Source organism: Anolis sagrei, chromosome 12 (genome assembly GCF_037176765.1).
Source record: "Anolis sagrei isolate rAnoSag1 chromosome 12, rAnoSag1.mat, whole genome shotgun sequence".
NCBI classification, from domain to species: domain Eukaryota; kingdom Metazoa; phylum Chordata; class Lepidosauria; order Squamata; family Dactyloidae; genus Anolis; species Anolis sagrei.
The window spans coordinates 17,539,124-17,554,176 of record NC_090032.1 but is presented as its reverse complement, the minus strand read 5'-3'; the positions used below and the strand labels follow the sequence as shown (position 1 = coordinate 17,554,176).

Genomic DNA, 15,053 nt, shown 5'->3' with positions numbered 1-15,053 from the left:
CCTTCAAGGACAAGCCAGTCACTTCAAGCCAGTATATACATATAATATTTATAATATTTTAATGTAATACAATATAATACTACTACTACTAATAATATGATATAATTATATATTTTATATTATATGTAATATTACTAATAGTATTACAGTATAATGGTATAGTACAATATAGTAATATATAATACTGATATCGTGCTATGCTAATGATATAATTAGCATATATAGGGAAAGTGGAAGGTAAAAGGAAGAGGGGCCGACCAAGGGCAAGATGGATGGATGGCATCCTTGAAGTGACTGGACTGACCTTGAAGGAGCTGGGGGTGGTGACGGCCGACAGGGAGCTCTGGCATGGGCTGGTCCATGAGGTCACGAAGAGTCGGAGACGACTGAATGAATGAACAACAACAACAACAATGGTATAATATACTAGCCGTTCCCTGCCACACGTTGCTGTGGCCCAGTCTGGTGATCTGGAAAATTAAGTAATGAGTAAGTGTTGGTTTATAATATATGTAATTTCTTTCTGCTTGTGGGTAAACAGTATTTCTTGTTGTTTCTTTGTCAGTGCTGATGTGGAGATTGTCAGGTTTGCCCACTCTGGAACATGCAACATATCATTGTCCTTCTTCAGGGGTCCATTTCAAATCTATGATACTATATATCTCTCTCTGTGTGAATCATATCTGTCTATATCTATGGCTGGATGGCTCTTTGTCAGGAGGGCTTTGATTATGTTTTCTTGCCCTGGTGAAGGGAGTTGGATTGGATGGCCCTGAGTATTTTCTGATGGTCATGGGGGTTCTGCGTGGGACGTTTGGCCCAATTCTGTCACTGGAGGGGTTCAGAACGCTCTTTGATTGTAGGTGAACTATAAATCCCAGTAACTGCAACTCCCAAATGTCAAGGTTTATTTCCCCCAAACTCAATCTGTGTTCATATTTGGCCATATTGAGTGCTTGTGCCAAGTTTGGTCCAGATCCATCATTGTTTGAGTCCACAGTGCTCTCTGGATGTAGGTGAACTACAACTCCCAAGATCAATGCTCACCAAACTCAAGGTCAATGCTCACCAAACCCTTTTAGTGTTTTCTGTTGGTCACAGGAGTCCTGTATGGCCCAGTTGGTTCAATTCTATCATGCTATTTGATTGTAGGTGATCTATAAATCCCAGTCTGTCTATCTATCTATCTATCTATCTATCTATCTATCTATCTATCTATCTATCTATCTATCTATATCTATGGCTGGATGGCTCTTTGTCAGGAGGTCTTTGATTACGTTTTCTTGCCCTGATGAAGGGAGTTGGATTGGATGGACTTAAGTATTTTCTGTTGGTCATGGGGGTTTTGTGTGGGAAGTTTGCTCCAATTCTGTTGTTCGTGGGGTTCACAACGCTCTTTGATTGTAGGTGAACTATAAATCCCAGTAATGGCAACTCCCAAATGTCAAGGTCTATTTCCCCCAAACTCAATCTGTGTTCATATTTGGCCATATTGAGTGCTTGTGCCAAGTTTGGTCCAGATCCATCATTGTTTGAGTCCACAGCGCTCTCTGGATGTAGGTGAACTACAACTCCCAAACTCAAGGTCAATGCCCACCAAACCCTTCTAGTATTTTCTGTTGGTCATTGGAGTTCTGTGTGCCAAGTTTGGTTCAATTCCATCGTTGATGGAGTTCAGAACGCTCTTTGATTGTAGGTGAGCTATAAATCCCAGCAACTACAACTCCCAAATGACAAAATCGTACATTTTTGAGTGATGGTCACTCCTTGTGTCGTGAGACGTTTTGTTGCCAAATTTGGTGTGATTTCGTTCATTGGTTCTTTTGTTTTTAAGGTACTCATGACGCACAAAACATTTATATATATATAGATTGTATGCACATCTATCTATCTATCTATCTATCTATCTATCTATCTATCTATCTATCTATCCATCTAATCTTGTAAGCCGCTCTGAGTCCCCTTCGGGATGAGAAGGGCGGCATATAAATTCCGTAAATAAATAAATCTATATATATATAAATGGAAAGGGTGTTCAACGGGACAGCAAAATGCGAAAAAACCCCGACGAAAACTCACCAAATTTGCCGTGCACATACCTCAACCCACAAGGTATGCACAACACTCATCAAAATTCCAAACTACATTTCAACAAACTCACAATTACAAAAACCAACTGAGCATGCGCAGTACCCGGGGGGGGGGGGGTACACACGCAATGCACTCTGGGAACTGTAGTTCTAGAACACGGCCTGCTCGCTGGGGGCCAGGATGCTGTGCGAACGGAGATAGGAGGGAAGGAAAGGAAGGAAGGGAGGAAGGAAGGGAGGGAGGGAGGGAAGTTGAGAAGGTATATGAAAGAAGAAAGGTAGGAAAGAAAGAATACAGAGAGAGAAGGAGGATGGGAAAGAAGGGAGAAAGGAAGGAAGAAGGAAAGAAAAGAAAGATAGAAAAAAAGAAGAAAGGGAAGGGGAAGGGAAGGTGTCAAAAGGAAGGAAGGAAGGAGGGGGAATTTGGGAAGGGGAAGAGAGGGAAAAAGCGAAGGAAGAAGAGAAAGGGAGGGAAGAAAAGAAAGAAAGAAAGAAAGAAAGAAAGAAAGAAAGAAAAGGAAGTCTGGAAGTCAAGAGCGAAGGAAGGAAAGAGATAGAGAGGGAAGAAAGGAGAGAAAGAGGAAGGAAAATAAAAAGGGAGGGGGAAGGGAAGGTGTCGGAAGGAAGGAAGGAAGGAAGGAAGGGGAAGAGAGGAAAAAAAGCAAAGGAAGAAGAAAAAGGGAGGAAAGAAAAGAAAGAAAGAAAAGGAAGTCTGGAAGTCAAGAGCGAAGGAAGGAAGGAAAGAGATAGAGAGGGAAGAAAGGAGAGAAAGAGGAAGGGAAATAAAAAAGGGAGGAGGAAGGAAAGAGGAAGGAAGGAGGAGAGAAGGAAAGAAAAAGAGAAGGGAGGAAAGACGGAGCAAAGGAAGAAGAGAAAGAAGGAGAGAAAAGAGGGAGGGAAGGAAAGAAATAAAGAGAAGGAAGGATGGGAGCAAAAAGCTAAGGAAGGAAGTAAACAGGTAGAGAAGAAAGAAAGGAAAGAAGAAAAGGAAATGAAGGAAGGAAAGAGATAGAGAGGGAAGAGAGAAAGAGGAAGGAAAATAAAAAAGGGAGAAGGAAAGAGGAAGAGAAGGAAGGAGGAGAGAAGGAAAGAAAAAGAGAAGGGAGGAAAGACGGAGCAAAGGAAGAAGAGAAAGAAGGAGAGAAAGAGAGAGGGAAGGAAAGAAATAAAGAGAAGGAAGGATGGGAGCAAAAAGCTAAGGAAGGAAGTAAACAGGTAGAGAAGAAAGAAAGGAAAGAAGAAAAGGAAATGAAGGAAGGAGTGAAAGTAGGAGAGAAAGAGGGAGAGAAGGTTGGCCACAGCAATGCGTGGTGGGTAAAGCTAGTAAACTATAGTTTTCCTCAATTGGCAAACCTTTCCGAGTATTATGGTCAGGGTTGTGTAACCTGTGAAGCCCAAAGGCCATTGAAATGCAAGGGTGGCTATATCCACGTTGCCTTTCTTTCCCGTTCCCAAATGTATGCAGAATAGAAAGGGTTCAAGTCATACCCACGATCTCCGAAAACGGCGTCCTATGAACAGGTTTGCAGTACCAAATTGAGGCTGTGGTCAATAGAATCAAATCTGCTGATCCGCACTCGTTCAGCACTTCCCCGCTGGAGCCTCCCCTTTGAAACTGTCTGTGAAAAGGCCGGTGGCTGACAGCTCAGCAGCAGCGAGAAGTATTTGCTCGCTGCCTTTCAAACGCTACTCTTTGACGTATCCCACTTGTATCCTCGTTGCAATGGGTTCATCTCACCCGAAGCCAAGAATGACTGGCTGTATCGCATTGCAGATTGAACCAACATATGGGTGTTGCCTCCTGATTGTGTTATGGTTGCGACTGCCATTTATTTACTCTTTGCCTAAAGTATTTCCGCATCGCCTCCCAGCCCGGGAGGGATCGGGCAAACCATTAAGAACCAATTAAAATAATACCAACATTTGAAAGGAAAAAAAAGATTGAAAAAATGTTGTAGTATGCTCACTATCATCCACAGTTTCTCAACTTGGGGGTCGGGACCCCTGGGAAGGGGTTGCGAGGGGGTTTCAGAGGGATCACCAAAGACCATCAGAAAACATATAGGCATAATGGAGTGCAAACTATGTAATTTTTTTGCTCTTTGAATTCGTTTTGAAGCAATTGAGGAAAGCTGAGGATTAAGGCGGGAGGAGTGGGAAGAAGAGAGAGAAACCAGGACACTCTAAAAGAATCGGAAAAAGTGGGACAACAGAGCAATAATCGGGAAGGCCATAGAATCCCAGCAATGCCAACTCCCAAACTCCACCAGTGTTCACATTTGGGCATATTAAGGATTCGTGACAAGTTTGGTCCAGATCTATCATTGTTTGAGTCCACAGTGCTCTCTGGATGTAGGTGAACTACAACTCCCAAACTCAAAATCAATGCCCATCAAACCCTTCCAGTATTTTCTGTTACTCATGGCAGTTCTGTGTGTCAAGTTTGATTCAATTCCATCGTTGGTACAGTTCAGAAAACTCTTTGATTGTAAGTGAACTATAAATTCCACAACTACAACTTCCAAATGTCAAGGTCTGTTTTCCCCAAACTCCACCAGTGTTCTCATTTGTGCATATTTAGTATCTATGCCAAGTTTGGTCCAGACCTATTGTTGTTTGAGTCCACAGTGCTCTCTGGGATGTAGGTGAACTACAACTCCCAAACTCAAGGTCAATGCCCACCAAACCCTTCCAGTATTTTCCGATGGTCATGAGATTTCTCTAGGCCAAGTTTGGTCCAATTCAATCATTGGTGGAGTTCAGAATGCTCTTTGATTGTGGGTGAATTATATATCCCAGCAACTACAACTCCCAAAATGACAGTTATGAAGTAGCAACGAAAATAATTTTGTGGTTGGGGGTCACCACAACATGAGGAACTGTGCTAAGGGGTTGTGGCATTAGGAAGGTTGAGAAATACTGCCTTATGTATATGCCGGTTGTATCATTTCACTGCCGGGTTAATAGCTTACTTATTTGCCCGGGCCATTTTCAAGGTTTTTATGGTTCCGTTTGTTTTTAAAATGGATGTTTTATTGTTTTAGTATTATAGTTTCCGTGCGTTGTTTATGCCTCTGCTGCACGGTACTCCTGTTGCCCGAAGGTAAAAAGGAGGGATCAAAATACAGTTTGGGAGTTGTTCGTCAGCAGGTGTTTTGAGATTGACATTTGGGAGTTGTAGTTGCTGGGATTTATAGTTCACCTACAATCAAAGACCATTCTGAACTCCACCAACAATAGTATTGAACCAAACTTGGCATGCAGAACGCCCACAACCTAGAGAAAATACTGGATGTGTTTGGTGGGCATTGACCTTGAGTTTGGGAGTTGTAGTTCACTTACAGAGGCCATTGTACACTCATAGAATGATGGATCTGGACCAAACTTGGCACAGATACTCAATATGCCCAAATGTGAACACTGGTGGAGTTTGGGGGAAATAGACCTTGACATTTGGGAGTTGTAGTTGCTGGGATTGATAGTTCACCTACAATCAAAGACCATTCTGGACTCCACCAACAATACAATTGAACCAAACTTGGGATGCAGAACTCCCACAACCAAGAGAAAACTCCCACAACGAAACACTTCCAGTATTTTGTGGGCATTGACCTTGAGTTTGGGTGTTGTAGTTCACTTACAGAGACCATTGTAGACTCATACAATGATGGATCTGGACCAAACTTGGCACAGATACTCAATATGCCCAAATGTGAACACTAGTGGAGTTTGGGGGAAATAGACCTTGACATTTGGGAGTTGTAGTTGCTGGGATGTATAGTTCACCTACAATCAAAGAGCATTCCGAATTCCACAAGCAAAGAAATTGAACCAAACTTGGCACATAAAATTCCTCTGACCTACAGAAAACCCTCGAAGGTTTTGGTGGGCATTGACCTTGAGTTTTGGAGTTGTAGTTGTTGTAGATCAACAGAAAATACTGGAAGGGTTTGGTGGGCATTGACCTTGGGTTTTGGATTTGTAGTTCAACTACATTCAGAGATCACTGTGGACTCAAACAATGATGAATCTGGACCAAACTCTACATGAATACTCAATATTCCCAAATATGAACACTGGTGGAGTTTGGGGGAAATAGACCTTGACATTTGGGAGTTGTAGTTGCTGGAATTTATAGTTCACTTGCAATCAAAGAGCATTCTGAACCCCACCAACGATGGAACTGAACCAAACTTGGCATGCAGAACTCCCACAACCTAGAGAAAATACTGGAAGTGTTTGGTGGGCATTGACCTTGAGTTTGGGAGTCGTAGTTCACTTACAGAGACCATTGTAGACTCAAACAGTGATGGATCTGGACCAAACTTGGCACAGATACTCAATATGCCCAAATGTGAACACTGGTGGAGTTTGGGGGAAATAGACCTTGACATTTGGGAGTTGTAGTTGCTGGGATTGATAGTTCACCTACAATCAAAGACCATTCTGGACTCCACCAACAATAGTATGGAACCAAACTTGGCATGCAGAACTCCCACAACCAAGAACACTGGTGGAGTTTGGGGGAAATAGACCTTGACATTTGGGAGTTTAAGTTGCTGGGATTTATAGTTCACCTACAACCAAAGACCATTCTGAACCCCACCAATGATGCAATTGAACCAAACTTGGCACACACTTCCACCATGATCAACAGAAAATACTGGAAGGGTTTGGTGGGCAGTGTCCTTTGGTTTTGGAGTTATAGTTCACCTACATCCAAAGATCACTGTGGACTCAAACAATGATGGATCTGGACCAAACTCTACACGAATACTCCATATGCCCAAATGTGAACACTGGTGGAGTTTGAGGAAAATAGAATCTTGACATTTGGGAGTTGTAGTTGCTGGGATTTATAGTTCACCTACCATCACAGAGCATTCCAAACCCCACCAATGATAGAATTGGGTCAAACCTCTTCTCAAGTAGAAGATTCTACCTAAACATTTGGAAGAACAAGACTGTAAGAGGTGTTTGACATTGGAACATACTACGTTAGAGACTAGCTTGGACTCTCTCCATTTTTGCATGAGCATCTATCAAGAGAGCTTTCGTTGTGTATTCCTTCCTAACAAGGGGTTGTAATATATGGCCCTTTCCATTTCAAATATCTACTATTCCATGATCTCTCCCCCCCCCCCCCCCCCCCCCCAATTCCTGGGTTGTCTATAAAGAAGGAGATGGAACAAAACCGTATCCGCTTTGATCTCCACAAGAGTCCATTGTGGACAATGGGCTTTCTCTCTCAAGCGCCAGGTCATAACAGAAAGCCCCATAATCCAAAGCAGGAATGCCTGCCTAAGCCTCCAGGCTTACCGGATCGGCTGCTGCGTTTTGTTTTATTCTTTTACGACAGGCCAAAGATCCATCGAGTCTGGTGCAAAAGGAAAAAGAAAAGGACAGAAGTGGATTATTACAGAATTGTGATCCCAGGTCATTGTGTTCCAGTAGAGAAGGGTTTCTCAACCTGGAGGTTGAGTGTAGGGCTCTGCGTAGGAAACCAAGAGGAGAGGGGAGAGCAGGCATGCTCCGTGAAAGTGAAGGAGAGCGTGTGAGGCTGGAGGGAGGCTCATGCCAGAGTGTGCCTTGAAGGCAGGGTGGTTCTGTGTAGGACTCCAAATGGAGAGAGGAGAGCTGGCATGCTCCGTGAAGGTGAAGGAGAGCATGCAAGGCTGGAGGGAGGCTCATTCCAGAGTGTGCCTTCAAGGCATGGGGGTTCTGTGTAGGACTCCAAATGGAGAGGGGAGAGCAGGCATTCTCTGTGTTCCGTGAAGGTGAAGGAGAGCGTGTGAGGCTGGAGGGAGGCTCATGCCAGAGTGTGCCTTCAAGGCATGGGGGTTCTGCGTAGGAATCCAAGAGGAGAGGGGAGAGCAGGCATGCTCCGTGAAGGTGAAGGAGAGTGTGTGTTCTCCGTGAAGGTGAAGGAGAGAGTGTGAGGCTGGAGTGAGGCTCATTCCAGAGTGTGCTTTCAAGGCATGGGGGTTCTGTGTACGACTCCAAATGGAGAGGGGAGAGCAGGCATGCTCCGTGCTCTGTGAAAGTGAAGGAGAGCGTGTGAGGCTGGAAGGAGGCTCATACCAGAGCGTGCCTTGAAGGCAGGGTGGTTCTGTGTACGACTCCAAATGGAGAGGGGAGAGCAGCCATGCTCCGTGAAGGTAAAGGAGAGTGTGAGAGGCTGGAGGGAGGGTCATTCCAGAGTGTGCCTTCAAGGCCTGGGGGTTCTTCGTAGGACTCCAAGAGGAAAGGGGAGAGCAGGCATGCTCCGTGAGGGTGAAGGAGAGCGTGTAAGGCTGGAGTGAGGTTCATGCTAGGGTGTGCCTTCAAGGCCTGGGGTTCTGCGTAGGACTCCAAATGGAGAGGGGAGAGCAGGCATGCTCCGTGAAGGTGAAGGAGAGCATGCAAGGCTGGAGGGAGGCTCATACCAGAGTGTGCCTTGAAGGCAGGGTGGTTCTGTGTACGACTCCAAATGGAGAGGGGAGAGCAGGCATGCTCCGTGAAGGTGAAGGAGAGCATGTGAGGCTGGAGGGAGGCTCATGCCAGAGGGTGCTTTCAAGGCATGGGGATTCTGCGTAGGACTCCAATCAGACAGGGGAGAGCAGGCATGCTCCCTGCTCCATGAAGGTGAAGGAGAGCGTGTGAGGGTGGATGGAGGCTCATGCCAGAGTGTGCCTTCAAGGCATGGGGGTTCTGCATAGGATTCCAAGCAGAGAGGGGAGAGCAGGCATGCTCCGTGCTCCATGAAGGTAAAGGAGAGCGTGTGAGGGTGGAGGGAGGCTCATTCCAGAGTGTGCTTTCAAGGCATGGGGGTTCTCCGTAGGATTCCAAGTGGAGAGGGGAGAGCAGGCATGCTCCGTTCTCCGTGAAGGTGAAGGAGAGCATGAGAGGCTGGAGGGAGGCTCATGCCAGAGTGTGCCTTCAAGGCATGGGGGTTCTTCGTAGGAATCCAAATGGAGAGCGGAGAGCAGGCATGCTCCATGAAGGTGAAGGAGAGCATGCAAGGCTGGAGGGAGGCTCATTCCAGAGTGTGCCTTCAAGGCATGGGGGTTCTTCGTAGGAATCCAAGAGGAGAGTGGAGAGCAGGCATGCTCCATGAAGGTGAAGGAGAGCGTGTGAGGCTGGAGGGAGGCTCATGCCAAAGTATGCCTTCAAGGCATGGGGATTCTGCGTAGGACTCCAAATGGAGAGGGGAGAGCAGGCATGATCCGTGAAGGTGAAGGAGAGCATGCAAGGCTGGAGGGAGGCTCATGCCAGAATGTGCCTTCAAGGCATGGGGGTTCTGCGTAGGACTCCAAATGGAGAGGGGAGAGCAGGCATGCTCTGTGAAGGTGAAGGAGAGCATGTGAGGCTGGAGCGAGGCTCGCAGCAGCAAGTGTCTTCAAGGCAGGTGGAGGCCCAATTCTATTGTTGGTGGGTTCATAATGCTCTTTGATTGTAGGTAAACTGTAAATCCATGTGTGGTAAGTTTACTAGTTCCATCACCAGTTTGCTGTCTGAATGTTGGTGAACTACAACTCCCAGAATTCAAAAACAGCTCTCCCCAACCCCATCAGTATGCAACGTTGTCTATGTAGGTAGGGTGCCAAGTTTGGTACAGATCCATTGTGGGCTGAGTTTGGAATGCTCTTTGCTTGTAGGTGAACTATAAATCCCAGCAACTACAACTCCCAAATGCCATGGCCATATTGAAAAAGCCGCATTTCCATAGGTAAAAGCAAAGGTTTTCCCTTGTCACTAAGTCTAGTTGTGTCTGACTCTGGGGGTTGGTGCTCGTCTCCATTTCTAAGCCAATGAGCCGGCGTTGTCCGTAGACGCCTCCAAGGTCATGACTGCATGGATTGGTGTTACCTTGATCTACTCACATTTGCGTGTTTTTGAACTGCTAGGTTGGCAGGAACTGGGGCTGACAGCGGGAGCTTACGCCGTTCCCCAGATTCGAACCGCCGACCTTTTGGTCAGCAAGTTCAGCAGCTGACCTAATAGAGACTCCTTTGAACAGCCTCTCGGTGTTTCGGGATCGAATCGGGAGAAAGCGGGGCTGGGCGTGAGCCTGCTCGGACATGTTCCCCAGTGAGTCAGGCCGAAGGGCAAGCCGAGCCCTGGACCCGGCCGCTGAGGCTGCTCCTCCTTGCGCCATGCTCTGCGCATACATGTTGGGCTGGGCCGGAGAGCATCACCTGCCTCGGCTCCAGGGCAAATAAATGCCAGCTGTGCAGAAACCCATGCTAAACCACAGAGAGAGAAAAAGCGTGCACCAACAAGTAGTCATTGTTGTTGTTATTGTTTGTACCGATACTGTTATTGCAGCCGTTCCTCTGCATTGTGCAGTTTTGACTTTTTGCAAATTTGATTCAAAACAGTCTTGCTAGGTCAAAACTTTGGACAAGGGGATAGCTTGGTTTTGTGTTTTAGTCTCTTTGGCTGGATCTCCATTGCCCTGTATCCCAGGATTTTACACTCACATTATCTGCTTTGAACTGGATTATATGAGTCTCCATTGCCATATAATCGGGGATAAACAGATAATCTCGTCTACCTCTAAGGTGATTAAAAGAAGAACGAGACTGGCATATCGGGAACGTATTGGAATTGGAATTGTATTGCTTTTAATGTAAGCCGCTTTGAGTGGAGAGAAAAAGTGCGGTATAGTATTATTATTATTATTATTATTATTATTTATTAAATAAATAAATAAATATTATTATTACTAGCCGGGATATAGTATTATTATTATTATTATTATTATTATTATTATTTAAATATTATTATTACTAGCCGGAATATAGTATTACTATTATTATTATTATTATTATTATTAATAATAATAATAATAATATATCCCGGCTAGTAATAATAATATTTAATTAATAATAATAATAATAATACTATACCCCACTTTTTCTCTCCACTCAAAGTGACTTACATTAAAAGCAATACAATTAAAATTCCATTATTATTATTACTAGCCGGGATATAGCATTATTATTATTATTTAAATATTATTATTATTATTATTATTATTATTATTACGCATTGCTGTGGCCCCCATGGGGGTTCTGGGTGGGAGGTTTGGCCCAATTCTATCATTGGTAGAGTTCGGAATGTTCCATGATTGTAGGTGAACTATAAATCCCAGTAGCTACAACTCCCAAATGTCAAGGTATAGTTCCCCCAAACTCAATCTGTGTTTATATTTGGGCATATTGAGTATTCATGCCAAGCTTGGTTCAGATCCATCATTGTTTGAGTCCACAGTGCTCTCTAGCTGTAGGTGAACTACAACTCCCAAACTCAAGGCCAATGCCCACCAAACCCTTCTAGTGTTTTCTGTTGGTTGTGGGAGTTCTGTGTGCCCAGTTTGGTTCAATTCCATCATTGGTGGAGTTCAGAATGCTCTTTGATTGTAGGTGAACAATAAATCCCATCAACTACAACTCCCAAATGACAAAGTCATATATTTTCTGAGTGAAGGACATACATTGGGTTGTTAGGTGTCTTGTGTCCAAATTTGATGTCAATTTGTCCAGTGGTTTGCTCTAGATGCATCCACGGTGAGGTTCAGTGTGCTCTCTGGCTGCAGGGTAAACTACAACTCCCACTATGGTGAGTCAGTCCGCTCAAACCCCTCCAGTAGGATGGGTTAGTCACGGGGGTTCTGTGTGCCAACTTTGTTCCAGGTCCATCATCGGTGGAGGTCACAGTTTCCCTGGTTGTAGGTGAACTACAGCTCCCAGAAAGGAATGTCAGTTTCCCCTCAAGTTAGTCACCGGGGTTCTTTGTGCTAAGTTTGGTCCAAGCCCTTCATAAATGGTCACCGTTTCTCTAGTTGTGGGTGAACTAGTTGTGGGTGAACTTCCAGAAAGGAAGGGCAGTCCCCCCAAAACCACCTCCAGTAATCAATTTTGGGCATATCAGGTCTGCAGGGTAAACTACAACTCCCATTATGGTGAGTCAGGGTTGTTAGGTGTCTTGTGTCCAAATTTGGTGTCAATTTGTCCAGTGGTTTGCTCTAGATGCATCCTCGGTGAGGTTCAGTGTGCTCTCTGGCTACAGGGTAAACTACAACTCCCACTATGGTGAGTCAGTCCGCTCAAACCCCTCCAGTCGGTTGAGTTAGTCATGGGGGTTCTGTGTGCCAACTTTGGTCCAGGCCCATCATCGGTGAACTACAACTCCCTGCAGCCAGAGAGCACACTGAACCTCACCGAGGATGCATCTAGAGCAAACCTGCCCAACATAACAAACTTGAAGTACTGATGGAGTTTCTGGGAGTTAACCTGGCATGATGGGAGTTGTAGTTATGCATTTTGGAGAATTTAAAAAATTACTTTTTCAAATAAACCAGAAAAGCTATTGATGATGATGGTGGTGGTGATGGTGATGATGATGATGATGATGATGATGAGTGTTTTGCCTGACATCCAAAGAACAATTTTGCATGGAATTTAGAGACACTTTGGGAATGCTTTTTGGGATGTTGGGTGAGATTGCTAGGAGGGGCAGGACAACACATCTGGAGGGCCAGAGGTCCACTATTTTGGCCTCCATCCCAGGACAGAAGTTCTTCCAGGTCAAGACAAGCATGTGAGTTGACTCCTGGAAATAGTGAGCTCACAACTCGGGGAATATTCATAACTGAAGAGGAGCCTAGCATCTGCTGATAGAATCCTAGAGTTGGAAGAAACCTCATGGGCCATCCAGTCCAACCCCAATCGTATTCGAAGCATCCCCGGCAGATGGCCATCCAGCCTCCGCTTAACCGAATTACCTGTCCAAACGCATCTCTCCCTATGAACCATCGCAGAGATTAAGATCCTCCGGAGAGGCCCTGCTTTCCATCCCGCCATTGTCACAGGCGTGATTGGTGGGGACGAAAGACAGAGCCTTCTCGGTGATTGCCCCCCGGCTATGGAATTCCCTTCCTGGTGAGATCCGGTCGGCCTCCTCTCTCCTGTCCTGGTAAAAACTTGGCTGTGGGACCAAGCTTTCAGGACAGGGCAATAAATTATAGAATCATAGAATCAACTGTGCTAAAACACAAAAGAGACATGCACAAGAAGTGGAAAAAGGGAGAAATCACCAAAGAAGAATTCAAACAAATCTCATCCTATATCCCATCCTATCTCGGAGGATGAGATAGGATGGGATATAAAAGCCAGAAATAATAATAATAATAATAATAATAATAATAATAATAATTGTGACACTGATGAAGTACTTCCTCATAGGAAAGATGACCAGGCCGACTAGATTTGACGTGGATGACCAGGACGGTTTTAAATGGTGTATTTTAATATTTTGATAAATGTTTTTAATGTTTAGGTATTTATTTATTTATTTATTTATTTATTTACGGCATTTATATGCCGCACTTCTCACCCCGAAGGGGACTCAGGGCAGATTACAATGTACATATACATGGCAAACATTCAATGCCATAGACACACAACATATATAGAAAGACACTGAAGCAATTGAACATCCTAGCTTTTTCTTGAGGGTATTGTGGCCACTAGGGGAGCTGTCGTTTCATTGTCCTGTGACCCTCTCTGGAAGTTGAGATAGGACGGGATATAAAAGCCTGAAATAATAATAATAATAATAATAATAATAATAATAATAGTGACATTGATGAAGTACTTCCTCATTCTTTGAATCCTTGCTGGAGATTTTTATGGCCTCATAAATTAGTTAAATTTGCCTCCCCACATAAGCGGTACCTAAATTTCCTGAGATAGGATGGGATATAAAAGCCCAAAATAATAATAATAATAATTGTGACACTGATGAAGTACTTTCTCATTCTTTGTATGCTTGCTGGAGATTTTTATGGCCTCATAAATTAGTTAAATTCGCCTCCCCGCATAAGCGGTACCTAAATTTCCTTAGATAGGACGGGATATATAAAAGCCCAAAATAATAATAATAATAATAATAATAATAATAATGACACTGATGAAGTACTTCCTCATTTTTGCATGCTTGCTGGAGACTTTTATGGCCTCGTAAATTAGTTAAATTTGCCTCCGCACATAAGCGGTATCTAAATTTTCTGAGATAGGACAGGATATAAAAGCCCGAAATAATAATAATAATAATAATAATAATAATAATAATAATGACACTGATGAAGTACTTCTTCATTCTTGGCTGTGGGACCAAGCTTTCAGGACAGGGCAATAAATCATAGAATCAACTGTGCTAAAACACAAAAGAGACATGCACAAGAAGTGGAAAAAGGGAGAAATCACCAAAGAAGAATTCAAACAAATCTCATCCTATATCCCATCCTATCTCGGAGGTTGAGAGAGGACAGGATATAAAAGCCCTACTCTGGCCGGCCCAGTTTTAATAGTGTCTTGTCGTATTGTTACTGTTATTGTTTTTCCTGCTTAACTGTTTTTAATTTGCTTTAGGTATTGTATTGTTGTACTGTGTTTTTGGGGCTTCGGCCTGTGTAAGCCGCATCGAATCCCTCGGGAGATGCTAGCGGGGTACAAATAAAGTTATAATAATATATAATATATAATAATAATAATAATAATAATAATAATAATAATAATTGTGACACTGATGTACTTCCTCATTCTTTGCAAGCTTGCTGGAGGTTTTCATGGCCTTGTAAATTAGTTAAATTTGCCTCCCCGCATAAGCGGTACCTAAATTTCCTACTTGACAGAGTGGATGCAACTGTCTTTCAGGCTGCAAAGATCGACAGCAAGCTACACAAATTGGTCAGAAGCTCACTCTGACACGGACTAGCTTCGAACTCATGACTTCTCGGTCAGTAGTGATCTTAATGCAGCTGACTCCTAGCCAGCCGTGCCACAGTCCCGGTGTAGTTTCTTGTAGTTTGAAGCCGTTGTTCCGCATCCTAGTCTCCAGGACAGCGGAAAACAAGCTTGCTCCTTTCTCTTCTGCAGGCTAAACATGCCCAGCTCTTTAAGCCGCTCCTCATAGGGT

The 15,053-nt window shown here is 44.1% G+C and overlaps 1 protein-coding gene across 4 annotated transcripts in view; it reads left to right on the top strand.

Annotated features, from left to right (window-relative positions):
- SPTBN2 (spectrin beta, non-erythrocytic 2) overlaps nt 1-15,053 on the top strand; it is a 136,490-nt gene that overhangs the window by 52,764 nt on the left and 68,673 nt on the right. The gene's annotated exons all lie outside the window — the stretch shown is intronic.